The sequence below is a fragment of the Mustela putorius genome, unplaced genomic scaffold (assembly GCF_011764305.1).
Source record: "Mustela putorius furo isolate JIRA1106 unplaced genomic scaffold, ASM1176430v1.1 tig00000095_pilon_pilon_pilon, whole genome shotgun sequence".
Taxonomy (NCBI): domain Eukaryota; kingdom Metazoa; phylum Chordata; class Mammalia; order Carnivora; family Mustelidae; genus Mustela; species Mustela putorius.
In genome coordinates, this window is record NW_025421280.1 from 1835471 (window position 1) to 1855144 (window position 19674).

Consider the following 19674-nt stretch of genomic DNA (forward strand, 5'->3'; position numbering starts at 1 on the left):
GTTCATGTGGGTGGGCGAAGTGGGGAGTGGGAGAGATGGGGAGGGAAGTGAGGCATACCTATGTGTTCTCAAGCAAATGGCCACACTGGGCCACCAGAACTTAATCCTTCGGCACAGCCACCGCGGGAGCCGGCGGCCAGTGGTGGGCCTCGCTGTCCGGGGTGGTGGAGGCAGAGAGCACCACCATCATCTCCCACGCCCAGCCCCGCAAGCTGATGTGAGGAGGCAGTGAAATGATGCCTGGCACCCAGTAAGTGCTCATGAAACGGTGCCCAGGATCATTACCAGGATCAGCCTTGCCGTCCCCACCGCTCTGACGGCTACTGACTCATGGTGAATTGAGCAGCCATTCACTGCTTGTTCTTTGTCTCCTGCCAACGATTTTTGACATCAAAGCGTTTTGTGTCAGCCAAGCGGTTTATTTCCCCCGGGGACCATCCACTGGGCAGAAAGCTCTGCGCTCCTGGCCCAGGGCATGAGAATTCTAGCCAGGTGTGTTTCCCAAGCGCAGGAAAGAATTCGCCTTGTGGGAGGAAATTGGGCCTGGCCGGGTCCATGGGGCTGGGCTCTGCTCTCTCCAGCTCTGCAGACAACAGCAGAAAGCACTGGCCCTCTCGCTTCCACGGCCAGGCCCGCCGGTTTTCCCTCCCGCGGGCAGACGCCGCTGCCAGTGCACCCAGCCAGGACCTGCAGGCAGCTGGCTCCAGCCAGGGCCGCCTGCCCTCCTGTCACGGCCCCAAAGGCCCCGAGATGGAGAAAGGCCTGCTTTGAAGCGACCGGAGGGTGGAGTTCTTCCTCTGATCGCCCTCCTTCCTTCCTTTGCATTTTCGGTGGCTTCCTTTTGCTCCCCTCCACTCCCAACCATCCTGTTTCCTTGTCATCCTTTCTCCCCCTGGGCTCCTTGGGGAGGGGTGGCCTTTCCATGGGGATTATTCCCACATGGACCCCTTATAAGGCCTGGCCAGGTTTGGCGTGGGGGTGGGGGTGCTTTCCAATTCCTTCTTCCTTTTGGGTCTGCTCCATCTTGCGTTGTGGGCTTTGATCTTCCACTGATGCCGACAAGTGGACAGGCTCACCCACTGATCCCATTCAGTGTGGCTGAAAAGAAATGTCGCGTTCTTGGGGATGCTGCTTTTGCTGCTCGCAGAAGAGAGGGAGGCCGGCTGGCCTGCGAGCCGCTTGAGCCTTGCAAATTGAGAGCTGACCGTGCCAGCTGGCTTCTTACCGATGGTTGCCCTGTGGCTTTGCTGCCCACCGAGGGTTGGAGGCAAGGCTGGGTGGTGAGCTGGCGTGGCGGCAGGTGACACAGGACATGTCACCGAGAAAACGCAGCAGGCTCTCTCGGGAGGGATTTCTAAGGGCCACTGTCCAGAAGCTTCCCCAGCATTCACCACTCTGGAGGAAATGCAAGTGAGAACATAAACCAGCGGGACACCTGGGTCCGAATTCTCCATCTATTCCTACCTGGCCTTGCGGTCTTGAATAAAACCTTGAGTCCTGCGCCACACTTTTTGATTTCTATGCTGGCTGAAATGAGATACCCATCCCACCTGGGGAGCTCATGGCTGCATCGGAAGAACCCCCCTAACCTAGGAACTCATAACCACAAGGGTTTAGGAAGCCTGCGATTCTGTGAATCAGCAGTTTGGGCTGGCTTCGGCTTGGAAGCTCTTGGGTTTGGGCTGCACTCGCTCCTGCACGGGGAGTCGACTGCCCGGTCAGCTGGGGGCTGGCTGGTCTCGCTCTCCATGGGTCTGTTCTACAGCAGTCTAGCCCCTGGGGGTCTGCGGAGCACAAGACAGGAAGCTGAAGCAGACAGTCTCTCGAAGCGTAGACTTGCGCCAGTCATGTTGTTCCTGCTGCTGCAGTCTTTTGGTCAAAGCAGGTGACAAGGCTCACCCGGATTCAAGGTGGGGGAGACTCCACAGACTCCATCACTTCTGGGAGAGGCTGAGAAGTCACCTTGCCAAGGGATGTGAATACAAGGAGGGTGTTGGTTTGGGCCCTTTTGGCCAGCGATCTGCTACACCCATGAAATAACAGATTCGAGGTCACTCGGAAGTGTGTCAAGTACTGCACAGGGCCAAGAAAGGGGCCAGGAGCAGAAAGTTAGTTTATTGCCGCCTCTCAGTGGGGTGCATTGCTGAGAGGTAGGTCTGTCCGCATGATCCCGTCATGTTCTAAGTCATGTAATGGTGTTTGGGCTGAGTAGGAACCAGACTGTGAATGACCAGGTGAACTGGATTAGATGAGAACTCTTCTGGTTGTCTGTCTGCGACTCTGAGAAATCTGTTTCCTGACTTGTCTGTCCACCCTTGGACTTGACATGTACTGATAGGACTGATGCTTTTAGATAGCTCAGATGGTGGTCTGGTTTCAGGGACCCTCCTCACGGGCGATAGAGTATAGTGTGATAAACCAGGTGTCTCCCGTAGTGTCACAGAGAGAAGAGTTTCTGGGTACTGGAAAGTTAATGCCAGCCCCTGTCCCAGCCCCTGGGGGCAGGTGCATTTTCCAGAGGGAGGGGACCATTGCTGTCACCTGAAGAAGAACTTTCTCCAAAAACACTTTGGGAGCTTAAGCCACCTTGCAGTGTGACCTTTCAAAGTGAATATAACACAGAGAACATTCCATTTATTTCTCCTAGGTGATGGTGGGAATTGCTGGCCACCAAGAGCTGGTGCCAGTAGAGGTTGGGGACTCTGGAGGGTGGTGGCTTTTCAGCTTCACCAGCACCAGCAGCGAGAGTGAATTTTCTTTGCAAAGAGTGCCCCCGAGCGTGCAAAATCCTGGATTTTCTAGCCCATGGTGACTGCGTCTCGTGCATGGACACAGGGAGCCCGCCCTGGCCTCTAGTCATGTCTACCAATTGTCATCCTCACCAGCAATGTCCGAGAGGCTGTATTTCTCCTCTGCTTTCACCAGCTCTGATCATTTTCATTTAAAAAAACAAAAACCAAAATGAAAACCAAACCCTTCATGGTTTTCAGTGAGACCTTTTGGATGCATACATACAGGGAAGCTGAAGTGTCCAGAAGTCGTTCAGACTGGGAAACAGTTTAGAAGACCGATGACAGCAACCACACTATGGGACATTGCCAGCTCACGGCCATCCTGCTCACGAGGGTCGTTCAGCCTGCACACGTTTTCATGCTCACCTGGGAGAGCCCTTCCGTCTTCCTCTCCGGTCACCCCATGCGGGTAGCTGGCCCTTTGCTCTCCCCTCGGCCTTTCCCAGCCCCAGCTGGGTGCTGACTCCACGTGGCAGTGTGGTCCCGACATGTGGACGGCCCGGATGGGTGGCCTGGCCCCGCCCTCATGGGGGGCCACAGTCTGCTTTGTTTTTGTTTATGTTGGCTTTGTGTCAAGGCGGCCCACAGATGTGGTCCAACTGGAGAGGAATGGGGAGAAGAGAGGAACCTGTCATTTCTGATATAATTCTATCTGACTAGAACTTTCTGAGGGGGCTAGTGAGAAAAGCCAGGCTCCGTCTGGGCCCCTGCTGGCCTCTCTTCTGGGCCTTTCTCCATCCCACCCAGGCAGTGGGGAGCCTTGGAGGAGCTCACCTAAGGAGCTCCGCCAAGCCCGGTGGCAGTGGTTCCAATTTCCAGGCCATGGGGGGGAATGGCTTGGCTCATTTGCCTTCTCCTCTCTTGGGGCTCTGTGGGAAGGGCTCAGCTCTAATGAGAAGAGACAGATGAGGGAAGGAGCTGGTTTGACAGAGAGCAGACTCCGCGTGGCTCACTGAGACTTCTTACCTGTCAGGTGAAAAGGATCCCAGTTAACGGCCTCAGCAATGTGGAGCCCAGCAGCCCCCAAACTGTCCTGTCCTGTCACCCGCCTCCCAGGGTGGTGGAACCAGGAGAAAGACCCTGGGGGCTGCAGGGGGTGTGTGGGAGGAGCCCGCCCCTGCTTGCCCTCCTCTGGGGTTTCCTGGCCTATGGTACATCACCATCAATGCACAGAGCCTTGAAGGGGACCCCGACTGGCACTCATGGCTACTCATGTCTGGGCCCAGCGGGCTTTGGGGAAGGGCCAACGGAAGAGTTCAGAGCTCCCCTCCCTCACTTATCTGTCTCCTGCCCTGTTCGGCTGGCCCCCCGTTCCTTCTGGGTTCTCCTCTCTACTGGGTCTTTTCTACAGGGAGGCACACAGGGCCCTGCCCTGGCTGCATCCGCCAAATGTAAATAGTTGCTAAAGTTATTTAGTGTGTCCTCACGTCTCCTTTATGGGCTGGTGTTCCCTAGGCAACCACTGCTGGAATGCAGTCAGCGTGGGGAGGATCTGTGCACATAGGAATATGAAATGCCTCTTGCTCACTTCTTGTTGGGGGCATCTCGGGGTGGGCGTCTCCCACTGGGAGTTACTATGCTCGTCGCTTATTTGAAAAGATGGCAGCAGGAGAAATCTACCCGAACGGCCCCCTGGCAATCAAAGAGGTAGAAACTCAGGGCCCCTTTGCTGAATTCTCAGGACGGCATGAGAAGGGGGACGGGGGGACCCCTCTAACTCATCGATGTCCATCACCAAAATCCTCCCAGGGGAGGGGCCCCAGTCATAGTGAAAGAGAGGGTGCTGTCTCTTCTTCCCAAAGACCATATGTACATACCGATACGGAACCATTAGGTTGTACACTTCAACCAATGTAACATTACATGTCACTTATCTCTCAACAACAAGAGTATACGGACTACCTTTCTTTTCCATTATTGAAGTATAATTGACATACGATGTTGTATTAGTTGTGGGTGTACAACATAGTGATTCGACAACTCTAGATGTTACTTAATGTATGTAATGAGAAGTCACCATCTGTCACGACACAGAAGTGTTACAATATTATTGACCATATTCTCTATGCTGTTACTCTTCATGACTTATGCGTTTTCCAACTGAAAGTGTGTTTCTCTTAATCCTCTTTATCTCTCTTTTTTTAAAAACGAGTTTATTTATTTGACAGAGAGAGGGAGAGCACAAGCAGTAGGGAGGGGGAGAGGGAGAAACAAGCTCCCCACTGAGCCGGGAGCCCAACACCAGGCTCCCCGGGACCCTAGGGCCATGACCTGAGCCAAAGGCAGACACTTCATCAACTGAGCCACCCAGGTACCTCCATCTTTATCTCTTTCGTCCAACCCTCAGCCCTCCCCTCTGAAAACCACCAGTTTATTCTCTGTATTTAAGAGTCTTGGGTTCTTTTGTTTGATCAAATGTTTTGTTTTTAAAGTTATTTTTTCTTACATAACCAAGAAATTTCTTACCAAAAAAATGAGAAAATATGGATAATTATAAGAAAAATGATCACTATGAACATTTTGGTTATATGCATGTTTTTGAATGAACGTTTTCAAACAAAAGAGGCACCTTGCAGTGTTTTCAAAGCTCTTATGGCATAAATCTCATTCTGTGTCACTCACATGCATCTCCCTTGTATCAGATGCATGTTCATGCGTGATAACTTAGCCCCGAATGCAGTGATTTCACACAGTGGTTCTCACATGCTTTTGGTTTCAAGACACTTTTACACTTTTAAAATCATTGATTACCTCAAAGGGCTTTTGCTTATGCCAGCTGTATCTATCACTATTTACTATATATGCCAGCTGTATCTATCACTATTTACTATATGGGAAATGAAAACAGAAAATTTTTAAATCAAGAATATGCAAGCACACTTTCCACTAGCCATCACGGGAAAGGCAAATAATGTTTTCACAACATTACAAAAGGTGTGCTGATCTTGCAGAGCCTCTCCTAGGGCCAGGGACCTTGTGCAGTCGCCAGACCACACTTTGCGAACTGCTGGATTTTAAGACTTAGTATTTACTATGGCTCGTGAGTCATCAGACCAGTGGGATGGTTCTCCAGGTCTTGGCTGGGTGCACTGATGTGTCTGCGATCAGTTAGGGCCGGTGGGGGGTTCTGTGGGTGTTGGCCAGCCCACACATGTGGGAGGGTCAGCTGGTCTGGGGGGCTGGTCTAGGATGTCCTCAGTAGAGACAACGGGGCTCCCCCCATGTGCTCTCTCAACCTCTAACAGCCAGCTTGGTCTTGTGCTCATGGCAGAGGCAGGATTCTGAGAGAGCAGGAAGACACAGCTACCGATCCCAAGTAAGGATTCTGACCATGAGGAGGATGGCAAAGATCATAAAAATGCCTATTGCAGGGAGAGAACACTGGTCTGGCCCCCTGCGTACTCTAGGGGCTCAGAGTCACAGGGAGGACTTAGCACCCGAGGTGCTGATTAGAACGATGTATGTAATTCACGAACAGAAGAGAGGCAGCTGGAGAAGCCTCGACCGTGTGCGTCTGTCTCCATGGCCGTGGGACCCTCCTAACAGCCAGTGCAGGGTGATGGACTGCATGTGCCGCCCTTGTGCTGCAGGCAAAGACCCCATCCCCTTCCCGCAGGAGAGGGGAGTGCAGATACACCGAGGAGCTGGCCGAGTGCCATAAGGTGCACATGTTCCCGCAGGTCACAGGATGGCTGCTTTCCCAGCAGAGTGGGAGGGAGGGAGAGAGAGAGAGAAAAAAAAAAAAGAGAGCAAGAAGGCAGGAGAGCTCAGGGTCTCTTAAGACTTCAGCTCAGAACAAGCATGTTGTCACTTTCTCTGTATTCCGCCGACCAAAGGGAGTCACTTGGCCAGGGGGTTGCAAAACGGACCCCATCGCTGGGATGGAAGTTGCTGCAAAGTCATGTTGCACAGGGCTTGCAGAGAGAGAGGAGGATAATTGTGGATATTTTTGCAACCGATCTACCACATACTTCATATTTGTTCAATGACTACATTGTTTTCTACTGAACGGACATGTATCATTTACTCTTGCCCCAACTGCGGGACCCAGAGGTTGATTTTCATTTGTCCCTCGTACAAATGAGGCAAGAACAAGCATCTCACCGCGTTTGTCTCTTCTTTTAGGACACGTTCCTAGAAGGGACAGGGCAGCAGTGAAAGGTGTAAGTGTTGCCAAGGTTCTTGTTGTTGTTTTTATTAAGGTGCTTGATCCACACTGCAAATCTCTGTTCAGAGAGCTCCCACTGGTCTGTGCTGCCCCAGCAAGGAAGGGAGGAAGGAGGAGCCTGCCCGCTGATGGACAGGTTTCTGTTGGGGTGTCTGTGTGAGCATGGGCGTGGGAAGTCACTGGCTAAACATGGTTCTTGGGGCATCTGGGCGGCTCTGTTGGTGAAGCGTCTGCCTTTGGCTCCGGTCATGATGTCAGGGTCCTGGGATCGAGCCCTGCATCAGGGTCCCTGCTCAGCGGGGAGCCGGCCACTCTCTCTGCCATCTCTCTCTGCCACAGAGAAGAGGCTGGGGACAGCTGAGGTAGCCTCCTCCCAGCCTGCCGATGCTGGCTTTATCTAAGTGTGCTCCATTCTTTCCCAGCCCCTCATTGGCCTTAATTAGTTACTCATTAAAGATTCAAGATGCGCCTCTTCCCAAGAGAAAAAGAACAGGTTTTTTCCTTTTGTTTTGTTTTAGACAATCAAGAACAATGCAAAGGGCAGGTCTCTTAGGAACAGAGTCCTGAGCCCCCAGGGAAACCAGCCATCCCTGGGTGCCAGGCCCTGAGGCTCTCTGGGCCACCCACAGATCTGATGTCCTCTCCTGCAAGCCCGACTCCTCTGGCCGCTCCCCCACGCCATGGCTTCCAGCCTCCCATCCAAGGGCCCAGTCCACAAGGTCTGTATGATTGGTTTCTGTGATTCTCACCAATGGCCTGCGTGCCTCCTTCGCCTTAGGCTTCTGCCAGGCCGCGTTCCCTGCAGCTTTTCAGAAGAAACCCCAACAAAGGGCTCCTGCTTCTGTGCCACTGCTCCTGCTGCTCCCTCCATCAGAAATCCTGTCCCCAGCCTCCGTCCAGCCCATTCTTCAGCTATCTAATTCCTAAGTGTTCTTCAAAATCCAGCTTAAGGAATTCAAAGGGTTTACCCTGGAATCTGGGTGGAGGCAGATGCTGGAGACCGCAATTCTGAGATGTGAGAGTCCCCGTTTTTGTTATTTCCTGCTGTGTGACATTCAGCAAGTCCACTGACCTCTCTGAGCTCATTTTCCTCTTCTCTGAAATGAGGTTAACGTCAGGTTAATATAGCATTCCTGGCTGCGCTGATGGTCAAAGGAATTATTAGAAGTATTAGCTATGTTAATTGCTACACATACAAGACGATATTGTTATTTTTTGAAAAATGTCCTACCATGGATTCCCCTAAGAACCAGAGGATGAGACACAAGTTATGTGAAGACAATTTATTTTGAAAAAGTGATTCTTTGAGAGGGTGTGCAGGCACAGGGTGTGCGGGTAACAGGCAAGGCAGGGTGGCGGATTCAGAATGCATTGCTGCTGCGGGATGGGACCCTCTGAGGAGTCAGGTGCAGCAAAGCAAACCGCAGCACCATTCGCTCAAGACACAGAAGAGGGAGGGGGCGCCTGGGTGGCTCAGGCGGTTAAGTGTCTGCCTTCAGCTCAGGTCATGATCCCAGGGCCCTGAGATCAAGTTCCAAGTCTCGCTCAGTGGGGAGTCTGCTTCTCCCTCTTCCTTCTCCCTCTTCCTTCTCCCTCTTCCTTCTCCCTCTTCCTTCCATGCTGTTCAAGCTCTCTCTCTCAATAAATAAATAAAATCTAAAAAAAAAAAAAAAAAAGACACCGAAGCGAGGGGAATTATTTGTTCCCAGGTGGCTTATAGATGTGCTTCAACTCTTAAATGTTTGCACTTAAAGGTTTGCCAGAGGCCACATGGTGGAGCAGGACCCTGGGAGCACCTATCCCACAGCAGAGAAGCCCCGCAGATGCCAAGAGACAGCCAGCACAGCCAAAGCAAGGCATCCCTGTTTGCCACAGCTTGGGACAGGACAAGGAGCTGGGTGGCCCGAGTGGGAGACTGATGCGGGAACGGTAGGCAACTCCAGGGAGCCGCACCTGTCCCAGCTGAGTGTGCCCAGAGCTGACAGGAAACCGACGGTGAGTGGGGAATGGTGGGAGCATTTCCCACTGAGCTTGTTCCTGGCCCCCACCTCTCGTCACGGTGGCTGGAGGTTCTCATTCTATGGTGTTTTATGCCTCGCGGGGGCCGGGATGGGGAAGGTGCCCTGCCTCCTGCATGAGGCTGGTTGAGCCAACCTCAGGGAACGTGTGGGTTTGCACAAGGGTTTTCCGCCTACGTCCTCTAGGGACTGAGGTGGGTGGGGTGGCCTGGGTGTGTCGGGAAACATCCCTTCCTCCTCGCCCATCCTTCTGTCCACGCTGTGCTGTTTCATCGGGCCCTGGTTCCCGACAGTGACCTGAAACAGCATTTGCTGGCCCCACCTGGCTTCAGCCAGAGCAACCCCTCTGATACACTGAGATTGCCCATGGCTCAACTGGGACTCTGATGCAAGCAAAAGAAACCAACTTCCCTAACTAAAGAGAAATGGGGTTTATTGGAAGCGGATGCAAACCAGAGATCTGTGGTCAAAGAAGTGTGGGAAACGGAGAGCTGAACCAAGTGAAGCAGGTCCGTCCTTTGTAAGACTTAACCACAATCTTCCGTGCGCCAGTGTGCGTCTCTGGGACGTCATTTGCAAAGGGTTCCAAACGTATTTCTTCAATGCCAAGACGTGCCGATTGTAAGATGTATCAGCAGTTCAGTAACAGCTTTTCCAGGATTGGAAACAAAAAAGGAAAAGGATCGCGTGGGGCACACACATCGATTTTAGGAAGCATTCTGGTTTCATGACCTTCTTTGTTTTAAGGTAACATATCCAGACTACTTATTGTGTGCCAGACACTATTTTAAGAGCATTCATCTAAATGGACTGTCCTACCTTTGGAGGTTGGAGGAGGGGCTGGGAGGGGCTGGAGAATTCCAGTAGGAGTACTCTGGGGAGGTGACTGGCAGCAGGTCCCTGTAGGATGCTCTGAACACACCTCGGCCTTGGGCAGAGGCCAGGGAAGGAACTTGTCAGGGACACGGAGGCAGGCCCCCTTCCTGGGAGACCTAGGAATCTTCTGATAGTTGCTTTTAACTTAAGACCTCCTCATAATTTTGCCCAAACTTTCTCAGAATTCCACAGCAATCTAGTTTTTTCTTCCTCCCTTCTCTTTTGTGGCAAGAAGGGGTCTGCCCTAAGGCCTCACAATATTCCCAGGCGACCTCTTCTTCTCCCCGAACTTTCCCACTGGTGCTTCCCCCCTGCACAACTCAACCCACTGAAGAACCAACACAGCTGGATCTTTTCTTTCATTCCCAACATATGAATAGGGAAGCTGAGACCAGAATGGTTAAGTAACTTGCTCAGGGTCACACAGCTAGGAAGGGCCAGGGCTGGTCACCAAACCTAGGCATGTCAGAGTACATACCCATAACCACTTCACAGGACAAACTCTCATTTCATAGTAATACATGAAAAAATAAGAAAACGTGCCCTAGGGTCTAGGAAATGAGACATTTGTTCATGCAACTTACTTTCTGAGGGGTGTCCTATAGGATTAGGAATCAGGGAGGTGCACTGTGGGAAGGCTGGCAGAGAGCCTTTGCGCTGCGTGTGTGTCATGGTGACTTGCGGGTGTCAGGGTGTAGGTGTATCTGTGTGGACCAGCTCACAGCACTGGACAGGAACAGCAGAGATGAGCAATGAGCCCGCTGCCCGGGCGGAGCCCCCAAGGCTATCCTGTTGTTGCTGGTGCCTGTGACCTCAGGGAATGTAGCAGAGACCACGCTATGCTCCTGGTCTCTCTATTGTTCCTTAGCTGAATTCTCTTGTCTCCTTGCCTCTCAGAATCTGGTCAGCCTGCTGCTGCAGAGAGGGACTGCCCCAGGAAGACAGGAGGCCTGAGTGTCACACCATCCCTTGGCAAGCCAGTGGACGCCTCTTGCCTTGCTTTCCTCATCTGTACAAAAGGGATCGGGAGTTTCCAGCCACGCTCTCTGGGGCTCCAGTGGCAGTTTGGAGATAATAAGAAGCCACCAATAGGAGGGGTATGAGAAAGAGCAGGCCTGCCCACTGTCCTGCATCTCAACACAGCATCTCCACTTCTATTCACACTGTATTTTTTAAATTTTTTTTAAAAAGATTTTATTTATTTATTTGAGAGAGAAACAGAGAGGGATTGCATGCGTTACCATAAGCAGGGGGAGGGGCAGAGGGAGAGGGAGAAGCAGATGCCCCGCTGAGCAGGGAGCCCAACTCGGGGCTCCATCCTGAGATCATGACCTGAGCTGAAGGCAGATGCTTCACTGACTGAGCCACCCAGGAGCCCCTTACTCACTTTAAATCTCAGGATTCTATGAATGTCTGTAAGCATTAGTGGTTCCAAGCTACGGAAACTGACTCTCCCAGCAGAAGAGAAAGGAAATTTTTAAAAAAGATATCAGAGCCAGGGACTGCATTTAAAGATTCATTCAGAGGCTGGAGGACCTGGCTGGGGCTGGGGGAACAATACCAAGAGAGCTCCTAAAGCCTGCATTGTGAACACGCCGCCATCATGAAGACTGCGGTCCAAGCGGCCCCCTGGCCTTTGGTTTCTGGGTCAAGATTGAGTCCAGGAAGAAGGTATTCAGAAGGCCAAGCTTGCCTCTGGAGCAGGAAGGAGGACACGGCCCCTTGGAATTCCGAAGTGGGCAGTGGTCAAAAGAAGGTCAAAAAGCCCTTTCAACCAAGGCCTCACAAATAGGCACAAAGTATTTACTGAGAAGAAGCCCACGTTCTCCTGGAAGAAGGAGTGGGTGTTTGCCCAAATAACAAATGCCCACTATATGCATTAGTTGGGTTTGCAGTGGAGTTCCACTGTTCACCTGTCTGAACGGCACTGGGCTAAGGGTCCTTCAGGCATCAGGGACCTTGATCCCATGCAGATGTCCACCTTCCAGCCTGGAGACGAGAGAGCAGCGAGTCTCTGGTTTCTTAACCACAGAACTGCCTCCTGCACCACTGAAAGCCCCACTTCTTCCAACAGATGGTGGGGAGAAGGCAGGAAGACAACTGTCTTGGCTTGGCGTCCCCAGGAAAGCAGAGCTGTGGAAGGAAGGCTTGCACGCAAGTAGTTTACTTTGGGGAATGTTACAAGTGGGGCTCAGCAGAGGCCAGGTGCTGTCAGGCCCCCACATGGAGCACATAATTTCTGTAGCGTCCGCTGGAGGCACAGGTGGGTGAGGAGGAAGCAGGGCAGGGCACCAGAGGTGTCCCATACAGTGACTCCTTTGCCACTTCCCGCCCCATTCTCTTTGGATGTGCACATGGGGCTGATGCCAGGTCATGTTTGACATGTCATGTCATGTTATGTGATGTAATATCATTGATGTCATACCATGTCTGACATGTCATGTCATTTGATGTCATGTCATCTTTGACATGTCATGTCTGGCATGTCATGTCATGTGATGTGATCTCATGTCATGTCATGTGATCTCATGTCATGTCATGTGATGGCATGTCATGCGATGTCATGTGTCATGTCTGACTTGTCATATCATGTGATGTCATGCCATGCCATGTTTGACATGTCATGTCATCTTTGACATGTCATACCATGTAATGTGATGCCATGTCATCTTTGACGTGTCATGTGATGTGATGTCATACGATGTCATGTCATGCAATGTGATGTCTGACATGTGATGTCATGTGATGCATGGACTGCGGGCCCTGGCCTCTGAGCACCCAATCTCACCCCTGAGGCCGAGCCTGCTTGTAGGGTGAGCAGGACACAAATTTCCTTCCCTAAGTGCCCTCTGCAAAAATAGCACCTGCGGACCAGGATAAAATCTAGTAGAAAAAGAGGATGGGAAAGCAGTGTGAGGTCCTTGAGGGAACATGGTTCCTCAGGCTGTGCCATGTGGTCAAATGTGGAACCTTCCTTACAGGCTGGGGCCCCCACCAACAAATGTGCAAACCCAACGGCGGCCTGCTCTTCCCTATGACATCACATGATATGACATGACATCACATATCACATGACTTGACATTACATGACATGACATGACATCACATGAACCATGTTCCCTCGAGGACCTCACACTGCTTTCCCCTCCTCTTTTTCTACTAGATTTTATCCTGGTTCGCAGGTGCTAATTTTTGCAGAGGGCACTCAGGGAAGGAAATTTGCATCGTGCTCACCCTACAAGCAGGCTCAGCCTCAGGGGTGAGATTGGGTACTTGGTGGCCAGGGCCCACACTCCATGCGAGCAATGAGGGAGCCTGTGCTGGGCTGGCCCATGGAGGCTTGAGCAGTGCCTTATCTTTTGCTCACTATGCCCGGAGAAGGCGGGACAAAGCTAGGGTTTGAACCTGGTTTGGAGTGCAGCCGAGGTCATAGGAGAGGAGGGTCTCAGGAGCTCTGTGGCTTCACTTCTGCAGTACCTTACCCATCACCAGAGGCCCAGGGTTTTTTTTACACATTGTTTAAAGTTTTAATTTAAATGCCCGTTAGTTAACATACAATGTAATATTAGCTTCAGGTGTACAATTCAGTTATTCAACACTTCTAGACAACACCTGGTTCTCATCACAAGAGGTGCACGCCTTAATCCCCAGCACCTGTTTAATCCAGCCCCACCCACTCACCTCCCCTCTGGTAACTATCCATTTCTACTCTATAAATAAGAGTCTGTTTCTAGCTTCACCTAACCCCCCTCCTTTTTTCCCCCTTTGCTTGCTTGTTTTGTCTCTTAAATTCCACTATTGTAGCAACATTATCTACCATAGCCTAATTATAGAAGCAGCCCAAGGGTCCACCAACTGATGAATGGATAAAGACATGGTATGTATACACACACAGGAATATTGCTCAGCCATAAAAAAGAATGAAATCTTACCATTTGTAACAACGTGGATGGAGCTGAAGAGTATTATACTATGTGAAATAAGTCAGTCAGAGATAGACAAATACCGTATGGGTTTTTAGTGTCCCCTGGCCTCTGGCTCTCCTCCAAGGGGAGATGGAGAGGTCAGACTCTCCCTTAGGGCATGACCTCTCAAGGTCCTAAGGTCAGAAGCCCTGTGCTCTGACCGTGGGCTGAAGGGATTGCTATGGGTACAATCTTATTTCCAGGAAGTAGTCATTAATAATCAATTCCACTTGCCAACATTTATCAGGTCCCACGCATTGTGCTAAAAGCGTAACTTACCTTCTCTCCTTTTCCCCCCATTTAATTCCCCACTCACCATTTAGATTTTAACTGTCCCTCCTTGGGGACGTCTTCCTTGACTTGGGTGCCTTTGCTTCCCCCAGCCCTTAATTACATGGTCTAATTGGACAACAAACCTTCCCTTTGAGGCAGTCACCTCAGTTGACATTTTAGTTTATTTGTGCCATTTGTAAACCGATGTCTGTTTCCCAGAGGAGAAGAGAACTCAATGCTCCCTGCTCCCTGCTGAGTCCCACACCAAACACAGCACGTGGCATAAATAAAATTTCAATAAAGTACCTATTGAATGGAAGGGTGATTGAAGAGCCTTATCAGAACCCTGCAAGGTGGGTTTAACACTGAGGCCCAGAGAGGTTAAATGCTGGCTTGGGGTCACACAGCTAGTAAAGGAAGAGGTAGGATTGAAGTATGGTCCGTCTGGCTCCAAGACTAGGTCTTCAACATTGCGTCTCACTGGGTTCCGGTGTCCAAGTACCTTTTCTCTCTTCTCCTGCTCTGTCCTTCCTATGAAAGGCAGAGAGTCCTGACCCTTTCCATGGCCCTCTTGTTTGACTTCTGCCCCTCTCCCCTCAGGTCCTGGCATTCAATCCTGTGACCCCTCCAGCTGTGAATCTTGCCCTTTGCAAATGCCTTCCATACCGTTCGGCGGTCTCTTGGCTGCCAGTACTGGGCTCCATCTGCTGAGATGGCCTGGTGCCCGCTCACAAGATGGCATGCTATTTTTACCCGGCTTAGGTGCCAAGCCAGCCAGATGTTTTTTAGCAGTGCAGGGAAGCTGAGCATGGCTAGGGTGTGGAGGGAGGCTTCCAAATGCTGACTCCCCAGGAGGCTCTGGGACAAGCAAATGAAAGGATCTGCCTGGAAATGGACATCCCCAGGAAGTTTTCAGGTGCTGGCACCTGTCTGAGGCTCCCCCGGCACTCTGCACCGGCTGCTGGTCATGGGCACACACCGGGGCTGTGATGGGGCTGCTCCAGGCAGGAAGTGCCCAGGGTCAGCGCTCTCGGGAGCTCATGGGCTTCATCAGCCTGGTGAGGTCCAGGTAGTGAGCCTGGGGACCTCCCCTTCTGGGGCTTAACTGGATGTTTGAAAAATTCCAGGTTTGGCTGGCTGCGTGCAGAGCGGGCCAGAACAGGCTGAGTCCAGGCAGTTGTTGGGATCGCCTCTCCCTCAGAACAGAGGGAGCTAGAGGTCTGGTGGTCTTAATCTCTGCTCTCTCCTTCCCATGAGGGGGTGACCCCCAGTTGAGGCCTAGTTCCTCATAACAGCCAATTAGAAACAGCAGGGTGTGGAGCCTAGCTCTGGTGGCTCTAGCCCTCTGTTCTGCAAACTTCTCTGCTGCTCACCTGTGTGATCTTGAGCAATCCCAACCTGAGCCGGTTATCTCATCTGTGAAAACTGCAACAACCTCCCCCACCCTGACCCCCCCGCAGTGGTTCCTAATTGTAAGGAGTCACAGCTGTTGCCAAACTCTGCTGACCTTGTCCTGTGGCTGGCCATTCCTGGGCCCTGTCGAGGAGGGTGAGCAGACTCCCTTCCTCCAAGTACGGTGCACATGAGTCTCTGCCCTTGCCTGAATCCCATCTTCTCACCCTTGGGGAACTTGTCAAAATGCTCAGTCACCTACAAGAAGTGGTCTTCAAGTCCAGACTTCTGGACAAAAGGCCCCACCCTTCATGAAGGGCTGGGGTTCTTGTGGAGAGAGAGGGAATGATGGCAGCTGTGGCCACTGAGCCAAGAAGAACTGATGACAGGAGGGGTCCTCATGGCCTGATCGAACACCCTCATCGAGCAGTCCCAGTCCCATCGGAGAGATGTCTGCCCTGGCTGGGCCAGTAGGCCAGGGCTCCAGAACTCAAATGTGCACCTGAGCCTCCTGCTGGGTCTTTCCTGTGACATGTGGAGGAGGACGAGGGCTAGAATCAGCTGACCTGAGGCCGGGAGATTATTCGGGGCTATACAGGTGGGCCCAGTGGAGGTCTAAGGGATGCAGCATGGGAAGGAATCGGCTGCTTCCACTGGCCTTCGAAAGGGAGCTAGAGAGCTTTGAGCTGGAAGCTGGAGCCAGAAACTGGAATGAGCAAGCAAGCAAGAAGAAGGACCTTCCGTTAGAGCCTCCAGGGGCACAAGGCCCTACCACGCCTTGCTTCTAGCCCCAGGAGACCTGCTTCGGGCTTCTGACCTCTGGAACCTCAGGGTAAAAATCTTGCATTCTTTTGAGCTACTGAGTTTGTGGTAGTGTGTTACAGCAGCAATGGGAAACCAATACGGGCTGCATTTCTGATAAGCTCCCAGGTGATGCTGAGGCTTGAGACTGTCCAATGCGGCTGGGGTGACCACTTGAAGGTGGGAGAGAGCTCTTTGTTCAGTGGCTTCCGTGGCAGCTTCTGGCTATCCTGGTTTGTGTCTCCTCATTCCTCCCCATGCAGAGATTGTCTGAGGTCCCCCGGTTGTCTCTTGATGTGGTCCAGGTCAGGGGGTTTCCCAGTGTGTGAGCTCCAACTCCCTGAGAGAGCTGAGATTGCTGTAAGGGCTGCTCTACTTGGGTGAGTGCTGTCTGTTACCCAAATCAGTGAGGCCTCATGCAAATCGCACTTCTCAAATGTAAGTAGGTGCCATGCATAGGACACCAGTGGAGGGTGGTGGTTTAGAAAGATTCTTTGCCCTTTGGCAAAAATCTAAACCATATCAAGACCCAGGTGTCCCTCTGCAATCTGGCTCTTCCCTCGTCCTGCAACCCCACCTTGCTCTTTTGTCCCCATCATACGTTAAGGGAGCTCTAGTCCCACTTGGCTTCTTTCTGCCCTTGAACACGAGTCTTTCCCACTTGGCTGTTGGGCTTCCTCTTCATTCTCCCCACTTGGGTTGACAGGTGCCTCCCCTGACCTCCGAGAGCAAGCATGGCTCACTGGGTTCTCTCCTTTATTGCTCTGGCGCATTTCCTTTTAGTGTTTATTACAGTTTGTAGCTGCGTATTTATTTGAAGGCTTTGCTTATTTATCACCTGTCTTTCCCTCTGGATTGAATTCAGCAAGGGCAGGGTCAAGGGAGTTCTGTGTCCATCCATGCCAGATACACTCAGCATAGGTTATATATTTAATACATCTTCGACTGGGAATGAATGAATAAATGAATGGGCGTCCATCTGAGCCCCCATAGAATCCCAGACTGTGTCCACTTGCCTTCATGTTCTAAGGTTCCACCTTGGGGTTTATCGCTGTCCCCTTGAGCACTGGTCTCTGAATCCCTCTTGTGAAATAGAAGCCCCATGGCTGGCAAGATTGGTCCTTGTTTTTCTTCCCATATCTTTCTGCTTTTCATCTCTCCTCCCCATCTCCACGGTCTATCTCTGCTATGGGGAGCATGAGCTTTGCCGTGCTCTTCTCAGTGTGATTGGGTGTCTGCTGATGGGAAAAAAGAAGACATATCCTTGGTGCCTGGGCGTGCTTTCTTCCTTTGTCATCTCAAGTCAGTAGACCTTTTGTATGGCATGAAGCTGAATACTAGTATTTACTTTTTTTTTTTATCCCCAGAGCTTGTCTTGTTCATGTGAGTTCTGGCGGCTGCCGGAAACATTCTCTTTCTAGAGTTCCAGCTCCTCTTGGTGGGAGAAGCATGGACGGAGAACACAGGGGCTGACTCCAAATGTAAGGGGCAGGGCCACAGGCTAGGGCACAAGGAACAACTCCCTGTTAACAGAGTGGTGAGATGGGAACACGTTTCCCCAAGCTGCCAGGGAACGGCTGTTTTTGGAGAAATCTGGGGGAGAGAGGACTCTGTCATTAGGGGCTGATTGGAACCCAGTGGAGTCTGGAGGTGGACGATGGGTGAGATCCAGCCACAGTGAGCTGTGATAATGGCTGACTTGTGTTTGCTCTCTGGATTTTATTATGGACATTTCCCACCATGAGTGAGAATTGTTAACAAACTCAAATCCTTAGAAATGAGAAAACTGAAATTCAGGGACGTTAAGTAACTCATTCAAGGTCCTACCTCCAGACTATGAATTCAAGTCTCTCTGACTCCAAATCTTCTGTGTTCCTACTGCTTCCTCTTGGGAACCCGAGACATCCCTACTGTGTTCCACAGCTGTTTGTAGATGTCAGTTCCTTAAGAAGGTTGCTTAGTTCTGGCTTGGGGAATCTGGGACCACTTCCTAGAGGAGGTTCAGCATTTGGATGTGTGTACAAAGGGCTGGGTAGTATACATTTGAGCATTGTTTTCTCAGCATCCATCCCTTCTACTTCCAGCAATAACGCCTGATTTTCTGGCAGGGGTTGGGGAGACCCACTGTCACCATTGTCCATCCTTATTAATAGGTAGAGTCTAGGGTAGCTCCAAGAGTGGAAGAGCAGGCTTCAGTGCATCTTATCCTTCTGGCCACAGTTCAAGGAGAGTCACATATTTTATGCAGGTCCAATCAGAGTAGAGCTAAAGATTTTTGAGGGGACTATCAGTAAAGGTTTTGGTTCTATCTAGCTGTGTTTGAATGTGAGAGGAGGTGAGGCTGGTGCTGTGGGAACTACATTGTCATGAAAGCTGAACTAGAAAATGGAAAGATTTGAATCCTAATGTTAACAGTTCATGACTCCTGATCCAGCCATGCCTGAAGCTGCCATACCTTTAAACTTTTAAGCTTATATATGTACAAACAAATTTTCTTTTTGCTTGCTTAAATCTGTGTGGATCTGTTTTCCTGTTACTTGTAATAGAGTCATAGCTGATATCAGTAAAGTGGTGGAGTAGCACAAGTTGGCGAGAGTGGTACGTAGCGAAACACACCATTAGCCTGAAAGCATGGGCATGAAGAAGTCTCAGTATCTCTGTAAGTTCATGATGTGTATCCAGCTGGAAAAATGAATAGGATATACTTTTCTTAGAGCTCCTCTGCCCTGCCCCACAAGAGGATGAGAATATGAAACTGTTCACGCAGAACATTAGCATCCTAGAGTATTAATACATGTTTCACTGGGGAAGGGGTTGTGTGGTCCAACAAATCTGAGAAACACAGGAGCAAAAAAAGAGATAAAGAATGCGCTACCAGATTGAAGCCTTTAAAATGCTAACGTGTACTGTGAGCTCCAAGGAAAGAGAGAGAGGGAGTGTGTGTTTCCAGAACTTATTTTTCTTGGAGCATCTCATGGGACCAGTGTTGCAAAGAATACGCTTTTGAAAACATTGGCTTAGAGGACAGTTACTGTGCAGGCTTCAGAGAAGCCACTTTCCAGAATGAAGAACTTGGCGAAGGCACGAGTGTTTGTCTAGATGTGGGCAGGATGGGGCTCTCTGCAGGAAAGGGAGGGAGCTCTTGATTCAAGGACCCCAGAGATAATGCTTGTCCTTAAATGGCCCTCTGGCCAGCCAACAATGGGACTGAAATTCCTATGAGTGGAGGCAAGATTTGGGTTTGGAGCAAATCTTCAAGACGTTCCTATTGAACTCTAAAGGCAGAGTTACTTGGCAGCAGTATGTCATCTTCATTCATTCATTCATTCATTTCACACCTACTTGCTGAGCAAGTGCCAGATACTGCGCCTGGTACTAGGGAACCTTCC